Below are 26946 nucleotides of genomic sequence, written 5' to 3'. Positions count from 1 at the left end.
TCAAAAAAGTGTATATAGCCCTTAACGGGTTTGAAAGAATATGGCAGAATTTATGAGTACATTTCAATTTATTAATCATAAATTCTGCCATATTGTTTCAAACAATATCGGATTTTTAACGCTTGGCTTATATTTTGTATCCTAAGGTTTAGAAATATACTGAATTTTGAATATTTAAAGTAATACAATCATAATCATAGATTATAAATGCGAAATGCTTAGAAAATTCATTGAAATTAAAGAGTCATTAAGATTTTTGAAGGAGGAAGCACGAAAAATGAGCAATGCTCTCGCAAGGACTTGAACCTGGACCTCTCGAATTACACCACGAAGGCATGCAGAAAAAAGGGGGAAATACCTTATAAAATATTCGTTTCATTAAAACTTAATTATAAGCAAGTAACTGTAAATTCTCATTTTTTGGACTGAGATATCGAACAACTGTTTTCGTTTTGAGTAGCTTTCAAGATTCAAAATTTTTAAATCCTGAAGTGATGTAACTATTAAGTCACCTGTTAGTAAGTCAGCTATGGCCCTATAGTCTTGATGAAAACGTCGTTACGATAAATATTAAATTATTAAGAATTAAACTGAAATACAGTACATTATATTCCTTTTAGCAAGATAAGACTCTGCATTATTATAACATATTCATTTAGAGATCGAACAAACTTAGCTATTTTTAAAAGTTTCTTTGAAGAATTAAAATTGCACTAAGAGAATCGCAATCAAATAATCAACTAATAATGTGAAGTTAGGTGTTTTCATGTTTAATTAAACAGCAATAACAAAAACAAATAAAATACTTTAAAAGTATTTTGAATTTTATAAAGTATAATTTCGCTTGTTCAAAATATTATCTGTCGGATAATACTGAATTGATAAAAATAATTCCCATATGCTAAAACAATAGTGTTGCAGAACGAAGCAATGTTAATGAATTATTTTTAATTATTTGATGCTTATAATTTCAGAATTTCATACTTCTGATTTAACGATTTCACATTAACTTCACATTTTGAAATTTACTGCTCGTATTATCAAAAAAGATACTTTAAAAGATAATCCTATTTTTCCATTACATTTAATTTTGCACAAGTATTTTAATTGGCGATCGCTGTTTTGAAAACGGTGACGAAAGATATTTTTAAAGAGATCTAATTTATCTTTGTCTGTTGCCTAAAGGAAATTTTCTCTTTAATTCGAAGGAAAGGGAAAGCTTTAATTCCTTCTCTTTACTGCAAGTCTAAAAAGTAAAGAAAACAAAGCCAATTAAAAACATTTTCCCTCGTCACCTTGCGATTCTTATCTGGCATTTATGCTTTTGAAGTACTACGCTCCACAAACCAACCTTTGAAAAGTGACAAAAATTCTCAGAGCGTAACAGAAATAAGTGTTACGCCGTTCATAGCTTTCAGCCGAGAGTATAAATATTCTGATTTGTCATTACATGACTAAGGAGAAAAACTGTGATCTTTTAAGCGAAAAGTTCAAACTCTAATAAATAAATAAATCGCTTTTACAATATCTTCATTTACACAAAACAAGTCATTTTTATATGCAAATTTCATATTTTTCTGAATAATACAAGTAAAATGAAAACAGCTGCATGAGAATGATGAAAAGCAGTCTAGGAATACTCGCTTATTCAGAACTAGCTCATTCCGGAAATCTTGTGATCGATTACCCGTATAATTTTTACAATGAAGTCACGATAGTGTTTAATGTTTATTTAACAACTCATGTCAGTTCCAAACAATATTCGCTTGCCTTTAATTTTATAAAATAGTGATAATAAAAAGTTAAACGCATTTAAGAAATGAAATAAATAATTTAGGGAAAGAAAATAATAGCCCACTTTCTGAAATCCATGAAGATGGGATAACAATATTTATTGATAAGTATTATTATTATCACATCTTAAATTAAGAAATAAATTCGTTAAAGAGATAAGGTGTAAAATCTGGTTAACAAGACCTGGAGTAAAACAAAACCCACTTCAATAAGATAGTTAGATACTTTTCTTTGTTTGCTGCCATCCGATATTAAATCTCGTGAAGTTGGTGCTTTTCTTCTATTCTTCTTCTGTTTCTTCTTTTGCTTTTCAAATGTTCAATATTTATTCCTTGCAATTTTTTTTTTCAACTCAGAAGTTATTTAATCAATAATTATTCTTGCGAATATTAGCAATTTCTCCTCCTTTCGTAATAATGGAGATTCAAAATATTTTAGTCGACATTTGTTCATTAAAAGCAATTACGCTTACTTGGTTACCATCCCGTTCATTATTTATAAAACTGTTTGAATCCTCTATAATTTAAATATTCAGGTTATTTTTCTGTTTCTTTCATATTTCAATCCTTAAATTATAAACAAATCTGAATACCCCATGTTCGAGGCATCGCTTACAGTGCGGTCATTTAGACACTATTAAAACCGACCTTTGAAATTTACAAGTTAAAGAGCGCAAAAATTTCAAATAAAGAGAACGTATTAATAAATCATTCTGATACTACAGTTTTTTCCAACAACGGGTTCTTTCCTCTGAAATTATATATTAAAAAAATGCGATTTACAAGTTACATTTCCCTCATGTTTGAAATTAAATTTTGCAAACTTAAAGAGCGAAGAGTACATAATCACTTTTTTCTTTAAAAGTAAAGGACAGTTAGACTGGCCATTTAAATCTTTTAAATAAGTAGCACAAAAACAAGAGTAACATGCTGTAAAGGAATGAGATAAATGGGATTGTTAAAAATTAAAGCTTTTTCTTCTATCTTTTCTCTAATTTCAGTCTCCAGGCAATAAAATGATCTTTTATCCCTTGTGGGAATAAAATTACTAACACAGTGCTTTTAATTTTTAAACAGTTTTCACATATTTATTTCCAATCAAATTAAATCTTCCGAACTAAATAGCTAAGTATGTTATTTATATGTGTTGAAACTCTTAACTAACGAAATTTGAAGTAAATTTCTGCACTTTTCCTTTATACACTTGTCACGCTTTATGGCGCGTGGCAGGTGATGATCGGCCAACACCTGCCCCGAGGTGTGTGTGTGTGGAATATGTGTGTTTGCTATCTATAAAATATTTTTATAGAAACCGTTTATATAAATAAAAATTCTATAAAATGCATTGCAGGTGCATAACCGAAAATATCGAAACGTGATACAAATTGGATTAAAAGTGTTACTATTTGCGATTTATTCTGCTCAACAACAGCTTTCGCTTTTACAAATTTGTTTTAAAATTTTCAAATATGTATACTATGATCGAATACTATAACAAACGAATAACAAGGGGCGGGTGAATTTCATCTACGATTTATCATCTTAGACCTTAAGGGCTATTTGTCTCAAAAGACATTTTGCGTCGTTTTACTTTGTGCATTCATTCACTTTCCAGACTGTTGCCACCAAATATTATCGCTATGTATTATATTTAAAGAAACTAAATAATGAAGAATCTGCATAAATGTTTCTCGCATTGCGAAAAAAAAAACAACGGAACCTAGAGCCATCAAATTTTAAATAGAATAATGTAGTCCTCCAACCGAACATGAACACTTGGAAGACCGAATATTGTATTTCGATCTTTTTTTAATCCATTTCAAATTTTGTAAAATTTTAACGAATTTTTGAGTAACAAACTTAATGATTTCAAAGTGAGCAGTGGCAACACTCTATAGGAAATTTTTTTTTCCTCCAGAGCGCAAGACTGTGAATCGGAAATTCTAAAGATATGCTCTTTTAAAATTATTTTGTGATACTGCTGTTAAATTGAATTTTATGTTTTAAGTGTGAAAAAAATATTTAATAAGTAAAGGTAACACATAAAACGTTAAAAAAACGCCCCTTTGAGCGTAATATAAAATCTGAAAGGCTTTCAGTTTTTTTTTTTAATTTTATCAATAATTTATTATTATTATTAAGAGAGCTTTATATATCTATACACTTGAAATCTTTATTCGATTCAACATATTTTTATTACTTTGAACTGCGATATATTTATACTGTCAACTCTGTTCACATTTTACCTTACATCAGGCGTAAGGAACTAATTAATATTTTACAAAATGTTTGGTCATAAATTTCCTAATTATTTGACTTAAAACAGTTAATAGTTTTGAAAGAATTTTTCCTTTCTTTAAAATCTAGCATCGAGGTATCTATATTCTTATTGCGAAAAAGGAAGAATTATTTTAGAAGCCCATGACGTACCTTTAGTTTAAAAAAAAAAAAAAAGTATTCTGGACATATCGTTCTCATACAAAACATCGGAAGGATATATAAATTCTACATAAAAAATGCTAGTTCTTAAAGTAATATAAAAAATAAAAAGTTTTATGTTTTCAAATGATATAAAAACTGCCTTTAAATCCCTTATAAACATTTATAACTTGTGTTACTTTATTAATGATTTTAAATGTTACAAAGCTGCAAAAGAAAAATATAAGAAGCCACGTAAAACGTCAGACCATTTAAAAAATAACTAAGTTACTTAAATGTAAGACAAATTTGAAATATAAGTAAATATGTACTTCTCCGTTATGCACTTGCCATGCTTTATGGCGCGTGGCAGGTGATGATCAATAAACACCTGCCACGCGCTGTGTCTGTATGGTATATGCGTGTCTGCCATCTTTAAGATATTCTCATATAAAGTATTTATAACTAAAATCTAGCCAAAATGCGTGGTAGGTACATAACGGAAAATACCGACACCTGTTACGAATTTGATTAGAAGTTTTTACTGAATCAACAACGTGACTTTTGCTGCCTCTATCTTTAAAAATAATTGTTGTAAGTTTTAAAATATCTTAATAGCACGTTAAAAAATGAATGCAAGCGGAAAACGACAAAACAATTTTCGCATCAAATCCGACATAGTACACAGTAAAAGATTAATATTTCGATTATTTACGATAAGAAAAAAAGCGTATAAAGTTTTCAAAACTGTTTTAAAATCGCTTAGTTACTAATGTTCTTTTCCAAGTTGCTTATTTATTTACCGGTTTACTTGGTTTTTGTTACTCATTGCTTATCTCTGTGCTCTAAATATAAGCCAAACAGGCAAACCAGAAATTCGGGAAGAAAATGTGCTTTTGATATAAATCTCGTAATGAGAGTAAAAATAGAACGTGGAGACTTCACAGATGAATAATTCAGTTTTTTTTTTCTTTCACCCTGTAGCTAACAGATACATATTATCTTAGCATAAAAACTGAGGAAAACATGCTATATGACTACGAATCTGATTTCATTTTACTGCTGCTTATTAGCAAAGTGAATGCGATACAGACAATGTATGTCAGTGATTTTTCTTTTCCTCCCGAAGTCGCAATATGGAAATTGTTTTGAATATAGAAAAAATAAGATAAACAAAAATTCAATGGACTCTAGCCATTTTATAATTTCATAAGCATAACATTTCACCATCCTCTTTCAGACACAAACTGATGTTAACAGCGTATAGGATTGGAAATACGCAGAGGAGTATCATCTGAAGTCTCGAAACGGGATTTTGAGTTGAATCACTATAAACGGTTGAATCACTTGTAGAGACATTAGGATTTTTGAAAGTCGGAGAGATGAAAAATTAGCATTCGCCTTCGCCGGGAATCGAACCACGGACCTCTGAAATACCGGTTCAGTGAGCTGACCACTACACCACGAAGTCACGCTAGGTAGGCGGAAGAAATACCTTATACACTTTTCAGATTGTTACCAACAAATATTATCCGGCTGTATTATATTTAAAGAAATTAAATAACGTAGAATTTACGTAACTGTATTTATGTTTCTCTCATCGTGGAAAAACGACGGTACTTAGAGCCATCAAATTTTGAATAATGTAATCCTCCACCCGGACATGGGCACCTGGAAACCCGAATTTTGAATTTCGAATTTGTTGTATTATCTATTTCATATTTTTCAAAGGATTTTTGATTGAACTCAATGATTTCACAAAGCGAACAATGGCAACACTGTACGGGAAAGAAAAAAAAAAAAAAAAAAAAAAAAAATCTATTTCCAGCGCGTGAGACTGCCTAACGGAAATTCTAAAGATATGCCGTTTTTAAATGCATTGTGGTATTGCTTTTGAATTGAATTTTATGTGATTAAAGTGCGAAGAACGTGATATTTAATAAATATAGTAACACGCAAAATGTTAAAAAAAACATTCCTTTGGGCGTAATATAAAATCTGAAAAGTTTTCAAATTTTTTTTTTTCGATTGATTATTCATTCCTTCTAAAAATTAAAAGTACTTTGTTATAATTTTCTTTTATTTCAATGAAAAGAAATTAACAGAGAGGGAAAGGTTAGTCAAAGAAGCTCAAGCTACTCTTAAGCAAAAGTTTTAATGACTCGATAAAAAATTTATTTATTGACTTACGTAAGTTATGCATTTAAAAAAGAATTTTATAAAACTGTTTTATTTGTATAGCTATCTTAATACTATTTCGTCACCTTTGCATTTTGCCAAATCAGGGCTATACGGCGGATGAGCCATCAATTCGATGTTTTAACACGGCAAAAATTCCTTTGTTTGAGCCGATATGTGAGAGCTCGCATTGTCGTGATGAAGAATGATTCGGCTGTTCTTCCGCTTTTTTCGAATTTCTCCGATGGCTTCTGCCAAAAAAATGGTCGTGTACCATTCATAATTGACCGTCCTGCGTTGCTCTAGCGCCACTGTCACCGCAGTGACCGTTATTGCCGAAGAAACAGGCAGCCTTTGCTTCAATATGCTTCTTCCACGAACAACTGTTGTTGGATTTGGCTTGCCTTGGAAGACTCGTCGACTGCTGTTTTGTTTCGGGTTCATATGTATAAATCCATAATTCGTCACCTGTCATATGTTATACATAGCCTTTGATGCACCTTGAACGTATTTTTCCAACATTTCCTTGCACCAATCGATACTAGCCTTCTTTTAAACATTTGTCAGATTATGCAGGATCCAACGCGAACAAATCTTTTTTACAGTCAAATATTCATGCAATATCTTATTGATGCTTGTCATACTAATGCCCAAAGATGCCTCAATATCACGGTATGTCATATGACGATTTTGCGTTATCAGTTCACGCACAGCATCGATATTTTCTGACACAACGACGATTTTGGACGACCTGGAGAGAACGCCAACCACGATTGAATTCGTTATACCAGTTTTTTACAGTGCTGTAGGATGGTGCTTTACCGCTGTATAAAGAATTAAGTTCATCGAAGGATTGTTATGTTAATAATCCACGTCGAAAGTTATGAAAAATAATCGGACGGAAATGTTCACGAGTTAATTCCATTTTTGGCCCGAGATGAATTTTTCAGTTTATACTGTAACCAACACAAATCATGCTAAAATGGCAAAAAGTTCGGAAAATGTTATGGTTAAAAATATCAGACTTTCGATTGGAATCGTCTACGGTCGCCTAGTAACACTTACTGTTGCCAAGGCCAAAAATATAAATAGCAATCTTCGTATTTAAGCTGTTTCCTTAAAGGAATGTAGTTAATGTGAATGTAGGATTATTAATGGATGGTTTCTAAATTACAGATAGAAGTTGCTTTGAGTTTGGCCTGTCTCAAATCTGTTATACTAACCGTTAAAACTGTACTTAATTTACAAAGCGTTGCATAATAGTACACCTATAACTTTAAATAAATACAGGGCCAGCAGGACAAATGCATTTTTTTTTTTCAAGTAGTTTAATCGCTCGAGATGGATCGCATTTTGAAACTTCACTTAGACTGGCGTGTTTCATTATCTCATGCTCATAATTTTCTATGAAACAGAAAATCACGAGCATGAAATTCTGATCGCGCAATAAACGGTTGGCTTAGCTCACAAAAATGATTATTGTTCGTACCGGACATTAAATATAAAATTCTACAAATTCACCATTCTCAATTCTTTATAAACTTTCTGAGCTCCAAGAATAAATGCATTTTTCTACCCAAATTTTCCAAATTAAGTGTCTATTTTCTGTTTAAACACTTTGCGACTCGAAATCCCTTTCTTCGAATGCAGTTTTCATGGCGAATAAAAGTACTACATAAGGAAGTATTTTTGTAATATTTCAGTCTAACCAAAATTAAGGATCTATCAGATTCCTGTAATTTTAATTCTAGAATTTTAGAGCATAAATTATAACAAAGAAAACCTTAAAATGCATAAATATGCTTTGATAGCGATAGACTAAAAACAGTGTTTGTGATTCAAGTGTATCACATCTTTATATATAAAGTCAAATGTCTTTTGAATAACAAAGAAATAATTACCTTCAAATTTCATTCATTAAAAATTTCAAGATCATCAAATCTACTTATTCTGAGGCATTATCAATGACCGAAATTTCCGAATGTAACATACTACAAACTACTGTATCTGATAATTAAGACACAATAACACGCCGAATAAATACTAATTCAGAAGTCAAACAACAAAAATCAGCGTTATACCTACAAAATTTTCACAGGACTAGTTTCGATGGTTTTACCGAACCATCATCTTCAGCTGCAAAACCGCAAATGAACAAGATAGGAAATAATGATTAGATAAGATAAGAAAGGCTGGACAAGAATAAGCAAGTGGCGCCATCTGTTGGCGAAACCAGAACTAAAACATAATTTCTCTAAAAGCCGAAGGCAAATTTGGATTGGAATTAGGATCGTTAACTAGAACAGAAAGATTTTTATGAATGTGAAATGCCTCTAGAAAATCCAGTTCTCCAATGGAAGATGTTTTTTGAATAATTTTGGCAGCAGAAAAATTGAAAGTGTGATTTTCGGACCAACAATGTTGAGCAACAGAAGACTTCTGTGTTTCCTTTTTTCTAACATATGCCTCATGTTCTTTGACGCGAAATTTTAAGGCTCTCTTAGTTTGGCCAATGTAAATTAAACCACACTGGCAAGGAATCCTATAAATACCCCAGGAATTCATATCCGGAATGGGGTCCTTGAGTATAGAAGTTGGAATTTTATTGATGGGAGAGTAAACAACCCGAAAGTTAAATTTCTGCAAAATATGTGCAACTTTATAGCTAATTGATGGAAAGAAGGGAATGACAACAGAATTTTTATAATCTCCTAAAATAAGAGTGTGGCTTTTAGTGTGTTGAGATGAGAATTTTTTAACTGCTTGATTAATAATGTTGGGTGAAAAGCCCCTGTCAATAGCTATTGCTTTTAAATAATTTAGTTCTTCATCAAGGGCGAATTTGGAGGAGCAAACTTGAAGAGCACGGAAAACATAGGAATAAAATGAAGCTAACTTTTGTTTAGTCGGATGACATGATTTAAAGTGTGGTGGAAGGCAAACCGATGAAGGTTTACGGTAAACTGTAGTACTGAAGTTGGATGTGTTACGTGTGACCAGAATGTCGAGAAACGGAAGAGAATTGCAAGTCTCAAGTTCAAAAGTGAACTGAATAGCAGGATCAATAGAATTCATTGTTGAAAGAACTTTATTTAAATCATCTTTATTACCTTCAAACAGGGTAAAAGTATCGTCTACGTAGCGGAACCATGCTGGAAAGTTTAAAGTTTCAAACAATTTTGATTCATAATAATGCATGTAGATATCAGCCAGGATGGGACTGAGGGGGCTTCCCATGGCTAATCCCTCAGTTTGTTTGTAATATTTATTTTGGAAAACAAAATGTGTTTGTTTCAAACAGAGTTGAGTGAGAGAAATTAGCTCCTCAATTTCGATGCAAGAGAAATGAAACCCTGTTTTACCCTGTTTGAAGGTAATAAAGATGATTTAAATAAAGTTCTTTCAACAATGAATTCTATTGATCCTGCTATTCAGTTCACTTTTGAACTTGAGACTTGCAATTCTCTTCCGTTTCTCGACATTCTGGTCACACGTAACACATCCAACTTCAGTACTACAGTTTACCGTAAACCTTCATCGGTTTGCCTTCCACCACACTTTAAATCATGTCATCCGACTAAACAAAAGTTAGCTTCATTTTATTCCTATGTTTTCCGTGCTCTTCAAGTTTGCTCCTCCAAATTCGCCCTTGATGAAGAACTAAATTATTTAAAAGCAATAGCTATTGACAGGGGCTTTTCACCCAACATTATTAATCAAGCAGTTAAAAAATTCTCATCTCAACACACTAAAAGCCACACTCTTATTTTAGGAGATTATAAAAATTCTGTTGTCATTCCCTTCTTTCCATCAATTAGCTATAAAGTTGCACATATTTTGCAGAAATTTAACTTTCGGGTTGTTTATTCTCCCATCAATAAAATTCCAACTTCTATACTCAAGGACCCCATTCCGGATATGAATTCCTGGGGTATTTATAGGATTCCTTGCCAGTGTGGTTTAATTTACATTGGCCAAACTAAGAGAGCCTTAAAATTTCGCGTCAAAGAACATGAGGCATATGTTAGAAAAAAGGAAACACAGAAGTCTTCTGTTGCTCAACATTGTTGGTCCGAAAATCACACTTTCAATTTTTCTGCTGCCAAAATTATTCAAAAAACATCTTCCATTGGAGAACTGGATTTTCTAGAGGCATTTCACATTCATAAAAATCTTTCTGTTCTAGTTAACGATCCTAATTCCAATCCAAATTTGCCTTCGGCTTTTAGAGAAATTATGTTTTAGTTCTGGTTTCGCCAACAGATGGCGCCACTTGCTTATTCTTGTCCAGCCTTTCTTATCTTATCTAATCATTATTTCCTATCTTGTTCATTTGCGGTTTTGCAGCTGAAGATGATGGTTCGGTAAAACCATCGAAACTAGTCCTGTGAAAATTTTGTAGGTATAACGCTGATTTTTGTTGTTTGACTTCTGAATTAGTACTGTATCTGAATTAAAATATTTAGCTTGGTTTTCATTCTAGAGATTTAAAATGTAGGCTTTGGTACATCCCATTACAGATTTTCTTAGTTTTATGAGACGGACTTCTATTCTTTCTAAATGAACATCTTAAATATTTAGTAAGCGATTTTATTGTTCATGATATGTGCAGGTTATTGTCCGTATACTCACTATCACAACGGAAATATATTCTATTCATATGCAATTTTTCAAACGTTCGTTAAAAGAGAAAAAAGATTAATGTAGCTAGATATGCTTGCAAGTTTTCTGCAAAACTTTTCACCTGTAAATTTTTATTCAAGCTTTAAAAAGCAAAAGTCTCGCCACTGCCTCTATGATCATAAAAAAAAATATGAGTACCAAATTTTTGGAGTAAGAAAATCTTAATATTCATGAAAAGGAATCGCAGAAACTTTCTCGGCTTATTTGCCGACATTTAAGTCATATACTATTAAGTGCAAGTTCCAAAGTTTGACTTTTCAGCAGTATCTTGAAACTTTAGGTGCAAAATGAGTATTCATTTTATTAAATTATTCGCGATAAATTTATTATTTGATTAATACAACAACGAATTTATTATTATTCATTAAGATAAATTTATCCTTCTCAAAATTTTAACAAGAAAATCCTGATATGTATTTAAGCCCAATTTATTGGAAAGTAAAGGACTATACTTCATTAGAAGAAGCAAAATACTTGAAGGCCTATGTAGGATACGGAATGCTTTTGTACAGGACTATCTAACATAACTTTACTCATACTCGTATGATACATGAAGAAACATACGAACACATCCACGCATTACTAATTTTTAATTTGAATCAGTGTAATAGTAGTAGTGACAGATATTTTGAATTTTTTATTTTCTTCCTTTTCTCTTACGACTGTTAGTTTAAATATCGCATTTACTCGCGTATTTCTTCTTCTACATATGATTTAGAAATTTCTTATTCATGGAAAGAATGTGCAAAGTACGGATAGACAGCAAAATACATTGTATAACTAATAATAGTACTGAAAATAATACCTCTTAGTGAGTTCTTCTAAATACATAATAAAACATTAGCCGCAAACTTATGTTCATATGCGATTTTTAATTTAATTTCTCCCTTTTAACCTTTCGTAGAAATGACATAGACTGCAAAATTCTCCTCTTGCCATTTTCAAGAAGTAAAATTAGTAGCAAAAGGGGGTGGGGCGGGAAGTACACAAGTAAACAAATAATTAAGTATAGGGCAATAACGATAGAATAATGCAAATTAAAACTTTAAAGAAAATCTGAAAGCTTTCAGATTTTAAATTATGCCCAAGCGGGCGTTTTTTTAACGTTTTGTATGTTACCTTTATTTATTAAATATGTTCTTCACACTTAAACCATAAAATTCAATTTAACATCAGTATCACAAAATAATTTTAAAAGAGCATATCTTTAGAATTTCCGATACATAGTCTGGCGCGCTGGAGATAAAAATGATATTTTTACCCCCGTACAGTGTTGCCATTGTTTGCTTTCAAATCGTTGAGTTTGTTAATCATCAAAATTTTACAAAATTTGAAAATGATAATAAAACAAATTCGAAATTCAAAATCGGGCTTCCAAATGCCCATGTTCGGTTGGAGGACTACGTTATTCAAAATTTTATGGCTCTAGGTACCGTTGTTTTTCACTATGCGAGAAACATTCATGCGTATTCTTCATTATTTAGTTCCTTTAAATATAATACATGGCGATAATATTTGGTGGCAACAGTTTGGAAAGTGAATGAATGCAGAAAGTGAAACGACGCAAAATGTCGTTTCGATACTAATAGCCCTTTGGGCTAAAAATCTGAAAGTGTTCAGATTTTAACAATCACTCAAAAGGGATTTTTTAAGATTTTTTTAAGTTTTTGCTGAGCTTGCAGTCTATCACTCTGCAGTTACACTCAATCCTGCTAACCCATTATTATTATCATTTTGTTTGTCTTTTTAACTTTTTAATTAAGCATTATTTTCTTAGCACTTAACGCCATATAAATTCAACAGCAAAATTACAAAAAATTTAAAAGCAACATATGTTAGAATTCCCGATGTAGTATTTAGTGTTGATAGTACCTTTTTTTTTTTTCAACTTATCATATCCATGTTCAGATTTCTTAAGATAGCTTGCGAAACTTCTTTTTGTTCTCTTTTGATTATTATCATTTTGTTTATTAACATTATTAAATAACATGTTCGTCACACTTACTCTGCAATGCATAAAATTCAATTCAACAGTAAAGTCAGAAAATATTTAAAAGCAATATATCTTTAGAATTTCCGACATAAGTCTCGTGCAGGAGATAAAAAATGTTTTATTCCGTACAGTGTTGCCACTGCTCGCTTTCAAATCTAAGTTTGTTAACCGAAAATTCATTATAGCTTTAGAAAATAGGAATTTTGAAATTCGGGCTTCCAGGTACACATGTGCGTGTGGAAAACTACATTACTCAAAATTTGATGGCTCTAGATGTCGTCGTTTTTTTCACAATGTGGGAAATATACATATGTACTACATGCATATTCTTCATTATATAAGTTCTTTAAAAACAATACAGGGTAATAATATTTGGTGGCAACAATTTGAAAAGTGATACAACCGTTTAGAGGGGAGGACGCAAAATCCTGTTTCGAAGCTAATAACCCATTCCGGATAACGCACTTTTGGGTTAAAATTTTAGTTTAGTTTTCGACAGTATCCCTCATTTGTTGGTAAACTGAAATAGAGTACATTTATAAATGCGTCTTCTTGGAAGGATTCTTCAAGTCCATTATTTACAAGATCTCCCAAATGTAATTTCGGCAGATGACGGAAAACAATGTATTTGGATCGTCTCGGCCGACTGCTTTTGTCTATGAACATTAGCCAGTACAGTCGTTTCGCCCAGCCAGTCATCCTTGACTTCTCGAAGAACAAAATAACAATTTCGTCTGGGTTATGATTTTCTGTGTTTCCAATAAATGCAACACACGCATCTTCATGGATGCTAATCACTTTATTAGATGGTAGTACTTGGTACTGCTGCTGCAATGGACAAATTCAGTATCGATCTATTTAATTAAATATATAGCATGAGAAGCAATTGTACTGCATGCACTTAATATTTACGTCCAGATCTATTTCTTGCATTAATTCTTTTGACTATCAAAAACTTTACAGCTGTTATGATTACTCATTAAAAATTGGTGATAGTTAAAACTGTAATTTAATCTCACAAAATAAATTTAGTTACAATTCAAGAAGCTAGAATATAAATATAAGCGTAGCTCTTCCTTATTACAAGTAGAATAGAATAAAATAAACAAATTAAAAAATAAAAAGGTTAAGAAGAAACCAAACGATTCTTGTACTTGTTAGTTACTTAAAAATATGGTATCCGATCATCTTCCAGTTAATTGCAATAGTGCTGTATATGTTCATGAAAACTATTAAGTTAATTTATTACGATTTAAATATATTTTAAGTTACATGAATTATACAGATTATTAATTTTTAAAATAAAAGAATTTATGACATGACAGTGAAAACCATTTATTAAAGGTCTTGTGGAACGGCATAATTGCTAGGCAATCCTGATGGTAAACGGCGTGATAGCTCAATGCAAGCTGAAGTTAAAAAGCTAAAATTTTGATTGACTCCTTTTTAAAATGTTTCTAATAGCAATATTTTAAATTCGTGTACATAAAAACAAAGGATAATGAAGAAACTTTTAAAAAATATTCAAATACAGTTATGAGAATTACAGTAAGCAAACTTTAAAGGGGGATAAGGTAATTAAAGAATATTATTTACTCTATTCAGTTCAACTATCTAATAATTCTAGAATTCGTTTTTAAATTTTAATTCCGAATTTGAAAATCTAACTGATTACATTACCTATTTATTATTAATTCTTGGTTTAATTAAAAAATTAGATTTAAATTTACAATGAATTTTTTCCTAAGATAAATGCTGGAATATGTATTTCTAAAGAATATCAGGTAAGGACTTTTTCCCTAATTCTCAAAATTTAATAACGAAAAATATTACAGCTAATAAATATCAAGTAACATAATTTGATGAACCTATTAATGTTTAAACATGTTTACTTAAATGTATTAACATTTTGTATTTTAAGATTTTCTTGATGACATGTGATTACAAAGAATATTTTTCCTGTACGATGTTTAGAACTCATGTATAACTGCTTTCTTTTTTAAATGTGTCCAGTATTCTGGTTTCCAAAGCATTCATGCCGTTCGTTAGTGGAGAAGAAATTAAATAAATAGTACAGCCCGATTAAGAAAACTAGTGGTCTAGACACAGTGTTACAAAGAGTGCTCCCCACACAGTACACTTTCAAGCCTCCGACCATTCACTTATCTTTTTTCTATGCTGAAGAAAAGAATTATGATGGATGCAGGGTAGTGCAGTTTGAAATTCCAAGCACAGGACTTCTGGATTGAAGCAGAAATGAATAAGCAGAGCTTTTGTGGTTTTGCTCTACGATTTCATCTTGAGAGCACAGCGACATTGCTTCGCATATTAGCTGAGCAGCTGTAATCAGTTTGCAATTGTAACACAGAAATGTCTGAAAATTATTAATGGTTTTTTTCTGTTGATTAATTATAATAATGACGGCAGTGATATTCTGATGATTGTTTTTCCAAAACAGGAATGGAGAATTTAAAAGTAAAGAGTCTGATAACATCATCTTTTAACCAAACCTGAAACACCACTGTGTTTTGCAACCATTTCGTATATATATATACGTTTGTTACTACTGAGTGTTTTGAAAATCAACTTTCGAATGCTATTGATGGACCCATTTCTTGACTCACAGGAACCTTACACGAATGAAGTTCATCCTTTGGGAATATTAATATTGAAAACATGTAGATTCTTATCCATCTGAAAGAAAGGACCATTTTCGCTGCAAGAATAAATAATATAAGACTATAGTCTTCTTGCTCGAATGCGTACCATGGAGTTCTTGCTTAAATGTGTGACGCATTAAACATTATAAGTTTGTATTTGATCACATAGGTTGAGTACTGCTTCGATGTATGCGTTATCAATAGCATCTATAAAGTAATGTAACGTGTTGCAACATCTATAATCATAATAGTATTTCAAAGGAGACAACTACAAAAATAATGTTGGCCGTTAGTGTTAAAAATCGATCTTCATTTTGTGTTGTTGCAGGCGTATGACCCTGTCCAAATCTTCGGTGAACATTTTCAGTTACCAAAAACTGATTACATAGTCCAGAAATGACACTTTAAGAAAATCTTAACACTTCCACTGCAACGTATGGCATTTGATCAACCTTCTGAACGACCGATGGCTCTCCAGGATCTTCAGCTAAATCTTCTTTCTGAAACATCTTATTCACAGTTACAAAACTTACAATGCATGTCATTTGTTTATAATCTCCTACAGAAGGAATACTGCAGGTCACTTTTCACTCCTTATCTAAAACGCATATTTTTTGACGTCACAGACGAAATTTGCATATTCCCAACTTTTCAAACGTTATAATTTTCCTTTTTAACGTCTTCTACTTCACTTTTGTTAGAATAGTTGTCGATTATATGGTTATTTCATACCGAACTTACAATATCCCCTAATTGTTTCGATCAGTGTGCGTGCGTGCGTGTGTGTGTGTACATTTGATACTGCCGATTGCAATTAAAAAGAGAGGTGTACAAAAAGATGGTATAGCAGTCCCATACACAAAATTTCAACGTTCTGTAGCTGATCATTTTTGAGCTACGCGAGATACATACGTACGAACAAACAAGTCGCGAAGAAAGACATTTTTAATCCATTTTACAATCTCTTTTGGAATAAAAAGTCCTTTATTCCATCTGTACGTACAGATTTCACGCAAAAAAAAAAATAAATAAATAAATAAATAAATAAAAAATAAATAAATAAATAAATAAATAAAAGAAATGAAAGTTGATATTTTCGTTGAAATCTGATAACTGACATTTTTCGCGATTACAATACGTTCTTTACTTCGTACAAGAAAGTAAAAATACGAGGAGGTCTATGAAGAAAATTATTCTTTCAAAAGAAGTCTGTGCAAGAAAGGGCTGGGAATCCTTAGAGTAGCTAGAATTGGAAGTCGAGCATAAATCTAAAATTATTCCCATATATTAGAGCATACTCTGTATGAAAAATCGAAGTCAAGCACTATTCTCTAATATAATAGTACAATAAAATATTAAAGAAAATAATTCAATATGTTACATTTATGACTAGGGGACAAGATTGTAGTGTTACATCTACCGTCTCAAAACGTAAGACACAACACGGCCTGTTCCTTATTCTAGTTCTATATTATACGGGAATCAGGCAAAAAGCCACATTTGAAATCTGAGTAGACTCCTTTTACTGCAGCAAGTCTCAATAGTCCCCTTTTAAAAATCTGCGACAGATTATAAAATTTCTCTTAAACTTCTCCACGGACCGGGCCCGCCGGGTCATGGAGCCCGGAGGGATGTCTTCCATTTCCCGGAACTCATGAAATCATTAAACGCAGGGTGACGCATTAAACATTATTCTATAATTCATTAATTTAGAAGCCAAACAACAAAAATCAGCGTTATATTTTCAAATTTTCACTGGACTAGTTTCGATGTTTTCACAGAACCATCATCCTCAGCTGCAAAAGCCATAGCTGAGGATGATGGTTCGGTAAAACCATCGAAACTAGTCCTGTGAAAATTTGAAAACATAACGCTGATTTTTGTTGTTTTACTTCTAAATTAATATTTGTCCGGCTTGTTATTGTATCTTAATTATTCTATAAGTTTGATAGCATAGGTTGCTTCCATTCGTAAAAGGAACCCACCGGCGGCCGAGCAAAAAAGTCATTGAACGCTCGTATTTAAACATGAGTTCAATTCTAAACGAACAGGCTGGCTGCATGGACATTTTCGAGGTTTGATGGATACCAGACAGTTTTCCCTTAGAAAGTCTTCCGCGGAGGTGCGTTGGGCAAATAGCCATACCTTGCTTTGCCATGATCAAAATAAACCAAACTAATACTTTTGTGAAACATTTGTCTAAGACTTTATTTTAAATTGTTCAACTTTATTGATATTCAAGAATTTTACCTAAAAGGAATAATGCTGATGCTGATTAAATCTGTCTATTATTGCTAGCGTAATCAAGTAAATTTCTTAAGGTAAATTCTGATTACCTGTTCCGTCTTAATTTACTAAAAGTATTAAAAAGAAGCGGAACGAAGCAAGAGTTAGAAAAATTTCAGTTTATCTATTTAAATATTAATGAATCAAAATCCTGATGCTCACTTGGTACTGCTTTATCGAGGTTTACAGAACATGTACTTAAAACTTCTTTTATATGAGTAAGACTCTTCTAATAGCTATGATTTGCCACAGTTTCTCTCTTTTTTTTTTTTTTTTTTTTCAAAGCACAGTATATCATAAATCTGGAGATCTTAATAATTATGCATATTTCGAGGATAACGTATAAATGCGATGTTTTGCAACCTACCCCAAAAGTAGAACTACATAAATAAAAAAAATGCATTATCCTGAAAAAATACCGAAACGCGACGCGAACTATTACATTCTGCTTACCCCACACTACAGTTCATTTCAGTTCATACTTCAAGAAATATTTTGATAAAAAGCAAAATTGATTTTAAAAACCAAAATGAATGAATGGACAACTATCAAGTTTTTATAAACATTTATAATAATATATTATCTAATATGTAGTATCTAATATGATATGTATGTAATAATTATCTAATACGATAAATAACATATAATCATATTATATATATAGATAATTTATGTCCATGTTAATATATAATTATAGATCTAAATATTTGGGTTTTATAAGTATCTTTTTTAAATATAACATAATTTTGCTTTTTGTAATATTTTTGAAGACTTGTACGTGCTCAAAGGTGTACATCTGAAGTCTTTGATGTCAACCGAAAAGAGATGCATCTTCAAGTGGATAGAATTTTATCTTCATTTAGTTTATCTTTTAATATCGATTTTAATTTCTGAAATGGAATGCTCACTAAGTCTTTGTCACGCGCATTCCGGAGTAAACTTTCTTTAAGGAATGAAAGCTCGATAAGCAAATAATACCGACCGACTAAAATTAATTTAATGAACATATATTACCTTAGCAATTATTATGCCTTGAAAAATAAAATTTGGTGTAAATTACCTCTTATAAGAATATAAGCAAAAAGTGGAATCAGCAGATAATCGATAATTCCGGGATGCGTGTCGAAACGGATCATAATTGCACATGGATGACAAGAGATAGCGTGTTTACAATGTATTTCTGTCATCACTGCTGTGTTCTGATCCGGTCGGCTGGATATGACCAACTCGAAAAGCTGCTAGTCCAAATTCGATCCTACAAACAATCACTGGATTATCTAAAAATTTTGCTTTGGCTGTTAAACCTCCCAAGGAAAACAAAACAGCGAAAAATATTAGAAAAATATTTAGTTGTTGCACAGAAAAACAAAACTTATATAACTTTCATTGAAAAAGTTTTTAATTAAAAATGGATTTTAACGCCATTTTCACAGCTTCAGATCTATCAAATTACTTCAATGATTTGTTTCTTTCTGTCTGTACCCCCTTTTTTCATACGTTATTGTCATAAAAGAAGGATACAAATGCTAAAGCATTATTTTAACTATTTCACTCTTAACACAAAATGTAAAAAAAACTTGATAGTGTTATTTCTTATATTTGAAACATAAAGTACACATTTACATTGCCTTCGACGAAATAATGGTTATCGAATGTTGACTGTTAACCTAACACCAAACATATGGACTCCACCTCCGTTTAAGTCTTTAGCTGTATGTGTTTTATCCTTTCCACCCCTCTTCCCAGGCGTAATATTGGTTGCTGCTTGTGTAACGGATCATAATTGCTCATGGATGACAAGAGATAGCTTGTTTACAATGTACTTCTGTCATCACTGCTGTGTTCTGATCCGGTCCTCCTTGTGTAACGCTGTCGATGATGAGACGGTTAATGAATGACAGATTCAGCTTTCCTGACGAATTGTACATAGAAGCTTATAAAACCCTGCATTTTTATCTTCCATTGCAATTTATCCACTTTCAGCCCGCACTCAATTACAAAATCTGGCGGACGGAATGATTATATGGACGCTTTTGTGGTTTTTCCCATGTATAATATAAATGCGAACCACTTTCATTTCGAATGTTCTTCATGAAGGTATTCCTTCTCTCAGGCAAAATCCTCGCACATTTTACCGAAAACAAACATTCCGTCCAACACGAAATAAAAAGATTACATCCGACTTTTATTTGAAACTCTCAGATATATTGCATTATCATAATCTTAAGACGACAAAATGAAAAAAAGGAAAGAAAGCAGATACAAGGAGAATGGATCGAAGCAGATACAAGGAGAATGCAGATAAAAAATGCAGGGTTCGATTTGAATCAATTCTTTGGGAGATCTAGAATTAGGTGCTAATATAGTCTAAAAACTCAATATATCAGATTTTAATATGCTTCAGGGTTTGTACCCATAACTTCATATTCCTGGAGACCATGAAAACTGAATTTCGAAAGTAAACTTAATTCTTCAGAGTCCAGAAGATTTGGGTAATTTTTTATAGGGGTGGCAAAATTGTGGAAAATGTTCAATCATAAATCGTTGCCACCAAATAAAGTTCTTCAACATACACAACGCCTTAACCGAGAACAAATAAAATACAGTGCAGTTTTTATTACCCAATACTTTCCAATTAATTGTTTTATCATCGGTTTCATCAACTAACGACGAAAGAATTATTCTTAAGAAAGTCTTGGAAACACAATTTCTTATAGACCAGTTTCATATTAACATTCTGAATGAAGTACCTTAAGTTCAAAGCAGTAATTTTGACTATTCCAAGCAACTAAAATCAAAAACTCAAGAAATCGAATACATCAAAGAATGTCATACTGATCATACTAAAAAGACCCGAGGTCTAAACAGAAATCAACTGCGATTTAGTACCAAATTCTGTTTGTTCAGGAACATTAAGAGTCCAAAGATATACAAATGAGATTATTTATATTCATTATTGTTTTATTAAATAATTTTTTAAATACTTTCTATCGACATAATGTACAAGATCTATCTCGCAATTTTCTCCCTAAAGTTTATGTGTAAGTATTACACAATGTATTCTTTACGTGAAAGTGACATAAACTCATTTGAAGTTGAAATCGGAATACCGGAAAATGTCAAAAAATACTAGAAGAAAGCTTCATGCATTAATGCATGGATGCCTGGTGTCAGGTATCTTATATATAAAAAAAAGGTGGTTTCCAACGAAATTTTTGCATTACAGGATCATAAATACATTGCACTTTACAGATGCCTTAGACGCGGATGGAACTCAATAAGTTTTAAGGCTAGCATTCTTATAAAAGGTCCCTTTGTTATCAATTCTTTAAGCTTCGGATTTCAGAAAAAATAGACTTTACATTGAATTAAAAAAAAAAAAAAAAGATAATGCTATTTAACTAAAGCTAATAATAATTTAGTTTCCAAACTATTCTTCTGAAATCGCTAAATTTTTTATTAATTTTGTAACGTTAAAAACGCTTTAAATTTATGCAAATATCATCTGGATGATTTACATATGTTGAGCGATATCAAAGATTAAAAACGGTAAAATTTATCTTTCATATTAAATTATACTGATGTAATTTCCGTCTATATAAAAGCATCTTTCTCAACGTTTGCTACCATAACATTATTAATCTGTTCAAATTATGGCGTAATAGAGTATTAATATTGTCATAAACACTAAAAAATAAGGTTAATAAAATTAACGAAAAAACAACAAAAATTTCTTCTTAGTTATATTTTTGTTTATGATGAAACTGTTTTTTCAGAAATCATCTGAAGCAAAAAGTAAAAAAGTGAAATTTTAAAGCCTAGAACTAATTATTCTAATTTCATTTCTACTCCCATTTGTAAACGTTGTTAAAACTTACTACTTTGAGAACTCATGAAGGTCATGAATAATTCTGCATTATTAATCCTCATGGAAAGAAATAAAAACACTTAAGTAAATATTTGTTTCATTGCATCATTATTTACTTAATATCGATTAAAAAGTAAAAATTTATTGATAAAAAAGAAAAGGAGTCATAATTAAAAATTAAGCTGAACAATAAAATATAATTTAACAGTAAAATTTAGAAATGATAAATTGAATACCTGTAAATAATAAAAAATTATGAATATATATAAAGAAAATCTCATGAATGGCATTTTTTCTTTTAGTGTAAGACTCTCATACACGAAAGGAAAATGCCATGTTTAAAACTTCATATAAACTTAGTAAGTTTTAATAAGTTACCTATGAAATTTTAAATGATATTAAAATAAATAACAAAAATTAAAAATATCAATTTAATAGACCTCAGAATTTTCTTAACAAATTATTTTTTTCTTCTTTGAGAATATTTTTGTAGCATGTATGAAAGAAACTAAAATTACATTTCTTGTTCAAAATAGCTATTCAATTAATAATTATCCTTTTACTCATAAAGAAAATTGTGACTTTTCTCATAAAGTATCTAACTATAGTTAATTATACAGAAGTCTCAAATGGTTTAATCTTATTTTTAATATCAGAAAATTCACATATTTTTTATGCCTCAATGATGAAACGGTTACCTATTATTCTTAACGATAGATAACATAAATATACTCACTTTAATTGTGTCTCAAATTCACATGCATAGCGCCGAACTTATTTTAGTTGATCAAATGATACGAATGTGGACGGTAGAAGCCCGCGCTTGCTTCAGATAGAACTCAACTAAAGAAATAAAACTTTTTCCACAGCAAGTTAGCTGCCTGTTATACAGCGTGTAACTGAATAAACACAAAATAAGAAAACAAAAACAGGTGAAAAACAAAACTAGGACATAGCGATAACGGGTGGATGACTATTCGGGTGTAGTTTTCCCACATTTCTTTCCAATTTTCAAGACGACGACACGATTCTCGGTGAGTCCTTTTCTGCGATTAGGGCGGGATTGTTTTAGAGATCGAGAAATAAAACTCTCTCTGGACGAAATTTCCACCGGATTAAAAAGTAAGAAGAGAAATGCGCATGGTTTTGCATATCATCGGAGTCTGAGTAAAGGATTTTATATAAAGGCTTGCATACAAGACATGTCTGGAAATAAAAAATTAAAATTTAACTTGCCAGTTATATGTCGCGGAAATCATACATAATGAGCTCTAAAACTCCTAGAAAATATAACCTTATAATTTAACTCGAAAATAGCTACATATTGCCAAATAATTTTTTTTTAATTCGGCAAACCGAAATATTATAAATTTTGTATACATTTACGTGGTTTATTTATTTATTTACAAACTACTTTGGCAAACCGAAATCGTTATCCATCGAATTTTCTACTGCATATATATTTTTAAACTTTTTTTTTTTTTTTCTGATAGAATGAAATACTCTTAAACGCACACTGCAGTACCGAAATTAGTATTTACCTGCTTGACATAAACTGATTGTTACAACTCAGTCTTTTAGGAATATATATGTAAGATAAAAAATATGTGAACTAAGATTTTTAAGACTCTTTCTATCCTAAACCAGTAACTTGCTTTTAATAAATTCCTCTAAACTGCGTCATTTCAAAATTAATCTTTGTCACGTTAATTTTATGTAACACTAATGACGTATGTATTTGAATAATGCAAAAAGTTTTTCAAGTTATAATAAAGTAACCAAAAATTTAACCAATTGATGGGAATAAAGTCAAACCATGACTATATTATTCTTAACCCAACCTTCATAGCACAACCATCTGAACATTTCTTCTCAGCTTCCCTCATATATGAGCTTGCTTTTCACTGTGTTTTTCTTCAAATGTATTATAGAAAGGCGAAAGATTTGGCTCGTATATTGAACTAATTTAGTTGTGAAAATTTTTTATGAAGATTATTTTGACAAGAATAAAAGATGTCGGCTATCACTGCAAGTAAGTTTTTATTCAAAAATTTCTTTATATATATATTTTAACCCTTAACGGTCGATATCTATTATTTAATATATGACAACCGATCAAATTAACCTTCCAAGGATTATGTACATAAAATTCCGTATTGAAAGATGACTTTTCATTTGTTACACATGTTAATTTCTGTCAGATCCTGATCAATCCGATTTCGAGTTGGATGTATATTGGAAGAATGGAGTCAATGTACAATTTTGAAATTATAAGCCGCCCAGATGGTATAGTGGTTAGGGGAGCCGACTACGATACCGAAGGGCACAGGTTCGAATCCCGGGGAAGGCATAGTTGTAACTGTCCGCCCATATAGAGGAGGTAACGGTGGTGCTTCCACAATAATATGGCCACCACTTACGGTCTTAGGGAGTAGCCAGTGTCGGAACAAAAAGAAAAATAGTGCTCGCTGTTTGGGGGGGGGGCGAGGAGGAAAATGAAATTATAATTAGGAAAATACCACTTATTGATGCCATTTGGGGAAATTTGAGAGCAAAACCTGTAATGCTCGGAGGATTATTTAAACAAATCACGCAAGAACTAATTCTAAATAATCCTTCCGCTACAATAGATAACATGTGCAATCGCAACAGTTAGGATTGCCGGCCGTTTGACAGCAATTTGCAACGATCATTGGCGTTGTATCGCGGGAACCGTTAACTTAGTAAGTACCAATCTTACGTTATAAAAACGATTTATTTTTTTCTAGATGTAAGAGATAAAAGAAATGTTTCCTACAGAAATCGATAGTAATACATGTCTCTACAGAGAAGCATTTCAAGCATAAAGAATTAAAAACCGATTTGGCTAGGATTAAATTTCTTCTAGAGCTACAGCGCTAGATTAAAAATAAATAAAATAATTGACTCCCTCCAAACAAAAAATCTACTTTTCCATGATATTTATATTATTATTTTTAAAATACAAAAAGCCAAATCAATGTTCAAATAAGAATGTAGTATCTACAGAACAAGTTTTATGCTTCCTTAAAAAGAGATCACTTATCACTCAGCTGAAATACAGCAGTTCAATAATCCCTGCTGATCATAACATATCGATCACTCCTAAAATAGTGTTTAAAGAGAAAAAAAAAGGGGGGGGAAACTTTACGATTTCCTCCCTTCGCTCTCTCTAGTCATAAATACAGATGTCAAAAATCTTGGCGAAAAACCGGTTTAAAGATCGCGAAAAAAACTAAATTGATAAATACCAGAGACTATTTTCGACGACACGTGACATTTTTACCCACCTCGCGGCTACATTTTTTTTTTTTTTTTTTAACTCTCATTTTTGAAAATTTATTTAAAGTTCAGCATCAAGGGAAAAGAGCAGAAATGCGTAGGCAAGGTCAAATGGCAACAGACTCATTTCGCAAAAGAATGCACTTTATATGCAAATTAAATCTGTATATTTATTTACTTGCATTTTCAGTATGAAATGCTTTGCTTCTGATATTTAACCTTAATCTACGAAACATTTTTATCATATAATATGATGTACAGTTGGAAACATACAGAAAAATATTTAAGCACTCCATGAAAAAAATAATGCATAACTACAAAACACATCCATCATATAAAAACACACGTCTTATAAAATTTCGACTTTTAAAGTAAGTAAAATCGGATAATAAAGGAGTGGAAAATAAAATGTATGCGAAGTAAAAAGTACGGTACTCTAATTCAGAAGTAGCATTTATTCGGCGTGTTATTGTGTCTTAATTACGGTACTCTAATTTTCATCTCAAAGAGTGATATCACAGCATATTACTTATTTTATTTTAAATTATTTTATCAGGTAATTTTCCGTACATTTGGCACAAAAATCCTACATCTGTTAAATAAAATTATCAAATTTATTTTTCAAAAATTACTGCAGTAAATCTTATGAATATAGTAAAATTGATTAGATAATTAATGAATGCATTTGTACTCTATGAAGGACTTATCTCCGTGTCGTCTCGAGATAAAAAGTAGAAGCATTCATTAAGACTCTGCTCCAAATACACTCATGTCCAAATTTATCTTAACGTACACAAAAATAATGATAGTCCATGAAATTTCCAAGCGATGAAATCTATTTTTGCAGGGAATGTGTGAAAGACAAGCCTAATTGGCATCATCCAATTAGATGTAATCAAACTATTTCTGATACGTCAAGGCATGATGAATCAAACGCTTTGCCCAAAGCAAAAATCTGAATGAATTTCTGTAATGCAACTTTTGATTTCGCTGAGTAAGGGCACGAAATAGTTTGTTATGGCTCTGGGGTATCTTCTGTAAGAATCTTGAAGTGGTGAATCATCAGTCGTTCAGAAGCAGGGCAGACTTTTCCTGGACAAGATCCTAAACAAATAACAACTACCTCTCAAGACCGATATCTAGGAATAACTGCTAAGTCGTAACAGGAAGTCTATTGCTCGCCAGTTAAGTTCAGAGTTTGCAGTCGTCACTAGGGCTGTTGTATCATGGTAAACTGAATATAACAGACTTAATGAAAAAGACATTTCTATGCCCGACAGCTAAGGGTGTGTGTTTCACTGTCTTCCAACAACAAACGAGGGATCACTATAATCGGTACGAAGAACATCAGAAATGAAAGTGACCACCGATGGTCTCATGTTCTCCTTACTAAAAGTCGAGATTTAGTTTAAAATCCGATTCTAAACGAGTTTACATCTGAAGTGGGTCAGGAACGCGAAATCTTCTTTCGAACGTCATGGAACGTGACCGTTTGGTTAATGCACGCGTGATGGTATGGGGAGTAATAATGGTCAATGGGCCTCCACCCCCTACACGTTTCAACAGTAGATCTGTAATTAGCCAGAGGTAACGGGATGAGGTCTTAGAACTTTTGCAAGCCTTTTTAGAATGTGCATATGAATCTGACTTTCTATTTATGGATAATAATGCTCGTCCACGTTGAGAAAATCTCGTTGACGAATTTCTTGAAAGAGATGCCATTGAGCGAATACCATCGCTAACAAAATCTTTTGACCTTAACCTCGT

At 31.7% G+C, this 26946-nt stretch overlaps 1 protein-coding gene across 1 annotated transcript in view; it reads right to left on the bottom strand.

Moving 5' to 3' along the window:
• The window catches only part of Myo10A (unconventional myosin 10A), a 388389-nt gene that overhangs the window by 166885 nt on the left and 194558 nt on the right, over positions 1 to 26946 (bottom strand). The gene's annotated exons all lie outside the window — the stretch shown is intronic.

Source organism: Stegodyphus dumicola, chromosome 9, assembly GCF_044657685.1.
Source record: "Stegodyphus dumicola isolate Sdum_Otavi_A_Nest chromosome 9, ASM4465768v1".
Taxonomy (NCBI): Eukaryota; Metazoa; Arthropoda; class Arachnida; order Araneae; family Eresidae; genus Stegodyphus; species Stegodyphus dumicola.
Note: the sequence above shows the minus strand (reverse complement) of the source record. Positions and strands in the feature narration are given on the sequence as shown.